The sequence below is a fragment of the Ursus maritimus genome, unplaced genomic scaffold (assembly GCF_017311325.1).
Source record: "Ursus maritimus isolate PB19 unplaced genomic scaffold, ASM1731132v1 scaffold_2, whole genome shotgun sequence".
Taxonomy (NCBI): domain Eukaryota; kingdom Metazoa; phylum Chordata; class Mammalia; order Carnivora; family Ursidae; genus Ursus; species Ursus maritimus.
Genome location: NW_024424452.1, coordinates 59,804,402 through 59,812,833, shown reverse-complemented (window position 1 = coordinate 59,812,833; position 8,432 = coordinate 59,804,402). Strand labels below are relative to the sequence as shown.

At 41.2% G+C, this 8,432-nt stretch overlaps 1 protein-coding gene across 4 annotated transcripts in view; it reads left to right on the top strand.

Annotated features, from left to right (window-relative positions):
- Positions 1-7,069: 7,069 nt before the first annotated feature.
- GLRX2 (glutaredoxin 2) overlaps positions 7,070-8,432 on the top strand; it is an 8,802-nt gene continuing 7,439 nt past the window's right edge. The window contains exons 1-2 of one of the 4 annotated variants that reach the window (XM_040636025.1): positions 7,070-7,102; positions 7,674-7,831. The gene's annotated coding sequence lies outside the window, so the exon portion shown is untranslated. The other 3 variants (XM_040636026.1, XM_008685648.2, XM_040636027.1) reach the window with 3 other exon arrangements.

Below are 8,432 nucleotides of genomic sequence, written 5' to 3'. Positions count from 1 at the left end.
TGATGGCTAATGATTTTGAACATTTTTTCATGTGTCTGTTAGCCATTTGTATGTCATCATTGGAAAAGTGTCTGTTCATATCTTCTGCCCATTTTATGATTTGTTTATTTGTTTCTTTTGTATTGATTTTGAGAAGTTCTTTGTAGATCTTGGATACCAGTCTTTTATCTGTAGTGTCATTTGCAAATATATTCTCCCATTCCGTGGGCTGCCTCTTAGTTTTTTTTGACTGTTTCCTTGGCTGTGCAGAAGCTTTTTATCTTGATGAAGTCCCACAAGTTCATTTTATCTTTTGTTTCTCTTGCCTTTGGAGATCTGTCATGAAAAAGGTTGCTTTGGCCGATGTCGTAGAGGTTGCTGCCTATGTTCTCCTCCAGGATTTTGATGGATTCCTGTCTCACATCGAGCTCTTTCATCCATTTGGAGTTTATCTTTGTGTATGGTGCGTGAGAGTGGTCAAGTTTCATTCTTTTGCATATAGCTGTCCAATTCTCCCAGCACCATTTATTGAAGAGACTGTCTTTTTTCCACCAGATGTTTTTTCCTGCTTTATCAAAGATTAGTTGCCCAAAGAGCCAAGGGTCCATTTCTGGGTTCTCTATTCTGCTCCATTGGTCTATGTGTCTGTTTTTGTGCCAGTACCATGCTGTCTTTGTGATCACAGCTTTGTAGTACAACTTGAAATCCAGCAAGGGTGGCTCAACATTCACAAATCTATCAGTGTAATAGATTCTATCAACAAGAAAAAAGCCAAGAATCATATGATCCTCTCATTAGATGCAGAAAAAGCATTTAACAAAATACAGCATCCTTTCCTCATTAAAACCCTTCAGAGTGTAGGGATAGAGGGTACATTCCTCAATCTCATAAAAACCATCTATGAAAAGCCTACAGCAAATATCATTCTCAATGGGGAAAAGCTCGAAGCCTTTCCCTTAAGATCAGGAACACGACAAGGATGTCCACTCTCACCATTATTATTCAACATAGTACTAGAAGTCCTTGCAACAGCAATCAGACAACAAAAAGGGATAAAAGGTATCCAAATTGGCAAAGAAGAAGTCAAACTTCCTCTCTTTGCAGATGACATGATACTCTATATGGAAAACCCAAAAGAATCCACCCCCAAACTACTAGAACTTATAGAGCAATTCAGTAATGTGGTGGGATACAAAATCAATGCTCAGAAATCAGTTGCATTTCTATACACGAACAATGAGACTGAAGAAAGAGAAATTAGGGAATCCATCCCATTTACAATAACACCAAAAATCATGCGTTATCTCGAAATTAACTTAACCAGAGACCTAAAGGATCTATATTCTGGAAACTATAAATCACTCTTGAAAGACATTGAAGAAGACACAAAAAGATGGAAAAATATTCCATGCTCATGGATCGGAATAATAAACAAAGTTAAAATGTCCATGCTACCCAGAGCAATCTACACTTTCAATGCCATCCCGATCAAAATACCAATGACATTTTTCAAAGAACTGGAACAAACAGCCTTTAAATTTGTGTGGAACCAGAAAAGGCCATGAATCTCTTTCAATTTATAAGAAAAGTAAGAATAAAAATACAAGGTTAGCCTCCCTTGACAAAAAGAAAATAAGACTGGGCAAAGCAACATTGACCTTTGAGATAGAAAAGACAAAATTTCAGAATGCAAAGGTTAGGAAACATCTATCACAAAATGCTATGTGTTCAACACCAGATGGCACTCTGAGTTAGTCATAAATTTGTCTAGTGCAAGGCTTCCAGACCTTACAGCCCAAAGATCTTTAAAAGCGTAATTTGCTAACACTTCAAAAGAAAACATATTTTCTGGTCTTACTATTCCAAGTCTATTGACCCAAAGACTTAAGAACAGACATTTTATGGATATAGAAATGATATAGAAGGAAGGAAATAGTGCTTGGCAAAAAATAAAAAGCTTTTTAGATAAATATTTTCATTAGCACATACTGGATGCTAATTCTTTAGGAAACTGAGGGGGTAAACTTACTACATTTTTAAACAGAAGTTCCCCTAATCTATGATATATCTTTCATTTCCTTCATAAATACATTTAGGACATACTTAGTTCAGGAATATCCTGCTCCCGATTCTTTCATATAGGTGTATAATAATATCTAGTTTTCCTTCCCCTGTTCGCTGGGCTTGAAGCATTTAAATATATTTCAATTTGACACTTAAAGATTCTGAGTTAGGGGGGCCTGGGTGGCGCAGTCATTAAGCGTCTGCCTCGGCTCAGGGCATGATCCCAGCGTTCTGGGATCGAGCCCCACATCAGGCTTCTCTGCCTGCTTCTTTCTCTCCCACTCCCCCCTGCTTGTGTTCCCTCTCTCGCTGGCTGTCTCTCTCTGTCAAATAAATAAATAAAAAATCTTTTAAAAAATCTGAATTAATCCTTAAATAATCCTTTCCAGGAAATTTTTACTATTTTGGCGGATATTCTGTGCAACAAAGGTATTTTTTATTCCTTTCATTCTTGAATGAGGAAACTGAACTTTATGGCTCCTGAGTATAAGAACTTCAAATAACATCAGACACCTCCATTTGTTACTGCTTTTATCCCTTCGTTTCTATAAAAAGACCAGATAGGTCCTTGTGGTATGATAAAAAATATATATTTGGGTTTTTTAATTTTTTTTTAATTAAAAAAATTTTTTTAAAGATTTAATTTTTAAGTCATCTCTACACCCAGTGTGGAGCTTTGAACTCACAACCCCACAGATCAAGAGCTGCACGCTGCACCAACTGAGTCAGCCAGACACACTATACTTGGTTTTTCAGTCCCTGGCTCCTAAAACTTTTGGAATTTCCTTAGGGATTGTAGTGTCTTATCATTCATAGCNNNNGTCTCTTTCCCTTGTACCTGTGTTTATGGTAAAGAAGTGATTCTTGATGTCCCTTAGTTTCAAGGAGGGGCTGGCTATGCTTAAGGAACTTTCAGTCCTCCCCCTCATGCCCTACCCTTCACGTCTCAGGAGAGGGGAAGGCACTGGTTATTGAGTTCAAGCACCAAGGGCAGATGATTTAATCAATCATGCCCAGCAATGACACTTTGATGAAAACTCTTGAAAGACAAGGTTTGGGGGGAGCTTCTGAGTTGGTAAACACACTGATTTGCTGGGAGGGTGGTGTACCAAAGAGAGTATGGACGTTCTGCACTTAACCTTGTCCAACCTTGCCCCATGCAGCTCTTCCATTTGCCTGTTCCTGAACTGTCTCTTTCATAATAAAGCTGTAATTGTAATATAGTATTTTCCCGAGTTTAATGAGTTTCTCTAGCAAATTATTGAACCTAAGGGAAGGTCATGATAACACCCCAATTTGTAGTTGGCCAGGCAGAAGTGCAGGTAGTCTGGACACCCCATTTGTGGCTAGTGTTGCAGTAGAGGCAGTCTTGTAGGATGGAGTCCTTAACCTGTGGGGTCTGTACTAACTCCAGGTAGTTTGTGTTAGAATGGAATTTAATTGTAGAACAGCCAGTTGCTATGAGAGCATTGGAAAATTAGTTGTTGTTTGGAAAAGCAAACAGACCTTCTTAAGCCTTCCTGTGAAATAATAGTATGTTGTAATTTTTGTACTTTTGTACTTGTAGAATGAGAAACTCTATAATGATAAAAGGCTTATAATAAATTGCAGTAATTATTTTTTAAGATTTATTTATTTTAGAAAGGGGATTGGGGCAGACTCCCCACTGAGTGGGGTAGTCTCCCCACCGAGTGTGAAGCTCAAAGCAGGACTAGATACCACAACCCATGAGATTATGACCTGAGCAGAAACCAAGAGTTGGATGCCCAACTGACAGAGCCACCCAGGTGCCCCTTCAGTAATAGTTTTAAACTAATGTGATTTTAATTATAGCTGCAGTATATTTGGGAAACAGACATAAGGGAGAGACATTGTTTAGTCTAAAACAATGCATAGGCACACATGAATTTGTTTTTACCTTTTCAGATGGGGGTATTTAACAGTGATGCTGTAAAAATATGACACATCTTTATGAACCATGAATTTTATACCAAGTTCAAAAATTAGAGAAAAGATAGAGTTTTATCTCTTACAGGCAGGGACCTTGTCTGTATCCTGTGACTGACATAGTAAAGGATGAATGAAGTAATACAGTAAAATAAAAACAGAAAATGAATATAACACAACATTCACAGAATTTTTAACAAAATACCTAAAACTTTAATGAAATATCAGGCTTTCTCCAGGCTGTTCTAAGTATTGTTGTGATAGGTTAAAAAATGGTACCTTAAAAAATCCAGATGAAATCCCTGGAACTTGTGAATGTTACCTTATTTGGAAAACTGATTCTTTGCAGATATAATTTAGTGAAGGACCTTGAGATGAGAGCATCCTGGATTACCCAGGTGTGGACTAAATCTCATCATCAGAGACAGGAGAAGGCAATGGGGAGATATGGGCGGAGAATGAAGTGATGTGGCCACAAGTCAAAGAAGCCAAGGAACACCTGGAGCCACCAGCAGGTGGAAGAGGAAGAAAATGAATTCTCCTTTATAGTAGCCTCTGGAAGGAACATGGCCCTGCCAGATTTTGGATCTCTAGTTTTCAGAACTAGGAGAAAAAGTTCTGTTCTTTCAAATTTGTGGTAATTTATTACAGCAGCCTTAGGATACAAATACAACAGCTGACCCTTGAATGTTCACAGTCATGCTCTTTTTAGAAAAGTTTCTTTGGAGGGAGAATTTATGAAGGTTTTCAGGTGGCTAAGGTTCACAGGTTGGACCTAGTATAGAGGACCTCCCATAAGGGCCCTTTCAAGTAGAAGATCTCATAATTTACTGATCTTAGCACTGTTAAAAAAAAGAAACAACAGGTCCGAAATGGAGTCACTTGTGCTAAGCCCCTGTCACCAAACCAAGACTTAATACTTAACCTAATTGCAGTTTCAGGCTTTTCCAGGAATATAATCTTAATAGGTCAGTTGGGAATTTCCTGGTGAGAACTAGTGAGGTAATCTGCTGGATAGACCTCTTTCTTCCCCAAAAATAGGTGACATTGCCTAAAATAATCCTTTCATTTGTTTATGATTTCCTCATCCCACCTCCCCTCTTTTAAAGCCTTCCATTTTGTACAGCATCTTAGAGTTCCTTTCTATTTGCTAGATGAGATGCTGCCCAATTTATGAATCATTGAATAAAGCCAGTTAGAGCTTCAAATTTATTCAGCTGAATTTTGTTTTTTAACAGTAGCTTTCAACCCTAGGCAGGGGATAAACCTGTTTTGAGGTTAAAAAAAAAAAAAAAAAAGTATGAGCTTTACTTGACAATTTAAGCAATAAAAAACAAGTTGAAAGAATGTCTAAAAATTTGTCAGTTTTTTAAATTGATATCACGTTCAGTCATGTAAAACAGTATAGAACTCATAAGGCTGTATATAATCATTTATTCTTGATCTACCTATACTGGCCATCCCCCATTATGTCCACACCATACATTTAAGTGAACAGTAGGCATAGCATACTTCTTAATGTACTATCATAGACATCACAATTATGACCAAGAATCATCACTTCTGTAGCTACCCAATGAAGCACAAAGAAATTGAAGGTTATGATTATGCTTAATTCAGACATAACACTTTTGTTTAAAGTACTTTCTTTGGGGATCCCTTTTTAAAAATCTGTCCAGTGAATTCTGTGCTTAACATAGGCCGTACTATATGAAAATTAAATTGTGACATGATTGTTTCACTTCATAATAGCCTTTATTTTGTAAAACAGTTTGCAACAATAAGGTAAAATTTTATTTCAAAACAAAAATAACAGAGTAAATTTCCTAAATAGCTATCTTTGATTCAAAACAAAACAAAACCCCACAATACAATAGATAACATCTCTTAAATTTCAAAGTTAATTTTGGATTTATGAAGAATGACTTCACATCTTTTGGGAATATCTGTTTTTGCAACAAACTTTCACCCTTTTTTCAAGTAGTGAAACAACTCACTTGAAAATAGGGGGAAAAAAACCCGTCAGAAACAGATATTCTAATTTTGTAACTTGGTAACATGAATCTTAAACTTAGCTAGTTGAATATGAAGGATCAAAAAAGGTCTGGATTGTTCTAATAATTGTTTAGAATTTTAAAAATACCATATTTGTCATTTGGCCTTAACAAATAGATTTCAATGTCCTCAGTAAATAAATACAAAGATCTACCCTCCTCATTTTATATAGTGACACACAAAGGGCTATCATTACCAGGAGTGGCCCAATGTTGTCCTTAGCACGCACCTAGTTTCACAGTCATGGCAAATAACCTCTGGGCTAGTTCAAGTTTTATCTTCTAATTTCATTTTTATTTATAAACACAAATTTTGTTTTCTTTGGAATAAATATTCTACGTTGTATTACTTTTTTCTTTTAATTCCGGATGTAAAATCTAATAGTCCCACGATCTATATGAGTTCTGGATCAGCAGCCTAATTTTAAGATGACATAGTTACGCTCCAACTGCACCGACAGAAACACCTGTCTGACCGGAAGTTGTGATGACGTTACCATCTTTATGTAAACATCCCAGGCATTTCGATTCTTTCTTTCGGACAGTCATTTTTCTTCTCCGTTTGGCCAGAATGTTAGCCACAATCCCCACGCGGTGTTTCCTCCGGCTTGTGAGCCTTTATGAGCGTCCCTAACCCCTAAAGAAACAGGTGCAGGGCTGCGCCGAGCTCTGGAAGCCCGCAGGTGAGGCGTCGGCGTGGGCCTGGACGGCAGTTTACCTACACGTGTCCCGCACTCCCCCCGACTCTGCGCCTCCCGGGCGCCGGGCACCGGCCGCCTGCGTTGGGAAGATCACGCGGCCGCGCCGAAGACCGGCGGCCGCTTGGGCAGCCCGGCAGGGCGGGGAGAGGCGGGGCCCGGCCGCCCAGGGGCCGGGCGTGCGGGGGCAGGGCCGGGTGGCGGAGGCGGGCTTCCTCGCCGCGGTCTCCACCCCCACGCGCGGCGGCCGGGCGGTCGGACCGATACTTGGCCCCGCGCGGCGCTGCGGGGACGAGGCTGGTTCGGAGCGGAGCGGCTCGGCGGGCCGCTCGGCGGGGCGGCAGGAGCTGCGTTCTCTGGGTACGGGGCGCGGCGGGCAAGACACGGGGGCTTTGGCGTGGGGGTTCGGCTTGGCGCGGAGGCCTCGCAGGGGTCTGGACTGAGCGGTGGGCTCGGGCTCCTCTCTCCCTGGCCCAGGGTGGGCCCAGTGTCCCGTCAGCGAAGGGCCCTCAGAGGGCGGCGGGAGCCCAGGAAGGGGTGTGTGTGTGAATGATGCCCTAGGCGGTTGTGCCTCCTTACGGATCCTGTGACTCTTCGGTCGAAAATACCCGAGTCGTGGTCACTTGGACAACCCGCCCCCCGCCCCGCCTCATAAATTGCGATTTCAGATAAACAGCGATTAATTTTTAGTCTTAGTGTATCCCAAATATTGCACGATTATACTTAGACTTACAGTTACTCGCTTTTTATGTGAACTTCTAATGTAATCGAGCGTTCTGCATTTTTATTTGCTAAACCTGGCAACCCTACCGCAGGAAGTGAAGGGGACGCTTCCTACTAAATGGCTCAGTCTTTGAGGATGGGGACTGTGACTTACTCCTGTAGATGTCGCCTCTGGCTAGACCGAGGATGGCTTTCCCTGTGCTCCTAGCTCCCAGGCCTGCCGTGGAGGACCCACTGCCTAGGCTGATGCTGTGCCACCCTGAGGCCCGAGCCGGTGCGCCACGGTCGTTCTGCCAGTTCGAATAGCTGTGCCTGCCACTGTGCATCCATCCCTGTCTTGGAGTCTCTTCCTTCCGGCCTGGTTTGGTAACTCTGACCAGATCTGCAAGACTGTAGGAACTGTTAATTATCTTTCTATTCTCAGCTGGTGACCCACTCCGGAAGGCGCTGACCACATGGTGTTAACTATTTGACTGACAGGTCCTTGAGCCCCTGACGTGTTTTTCCAAAGCTATGTATCCCTGGGGCATTTAGCATTTCGCCTACTTAGTGTATAGGAGGCGCTCCATAAATGTGGCCTGGCTAATGGGTACATCAGTGTTGAAGTGAAACGTTTCTTGTGCGCTTCTCTGTTGATGTCTGTTTACTTACTAGATTAATAACTTTTGCCAAGCTCAACCAGAATTGAAGGAAAAAGGTGCTTTCCAGAAACTCTCTTTTATTTGGGAGAGTAGGGGGTGGTATTTCAGATGCACTTCCTACCTCCTCTCACTCCCCAAGATAACTTGCGTTTGTAGGTTCTACTGGAACTCCTGCTTCAGTAGTAAATATTGTGGTAGGTGGTTTGGGGATGATGGTTAGATGCTGGACCAGAGATGAAAAGGACTTGTTTTCTTAGTTGATAACCAAATAAGTTGTTGACTTATTACACTAAAGCACCTTCTTAGGTCCAGGCCATGCCTGTTAA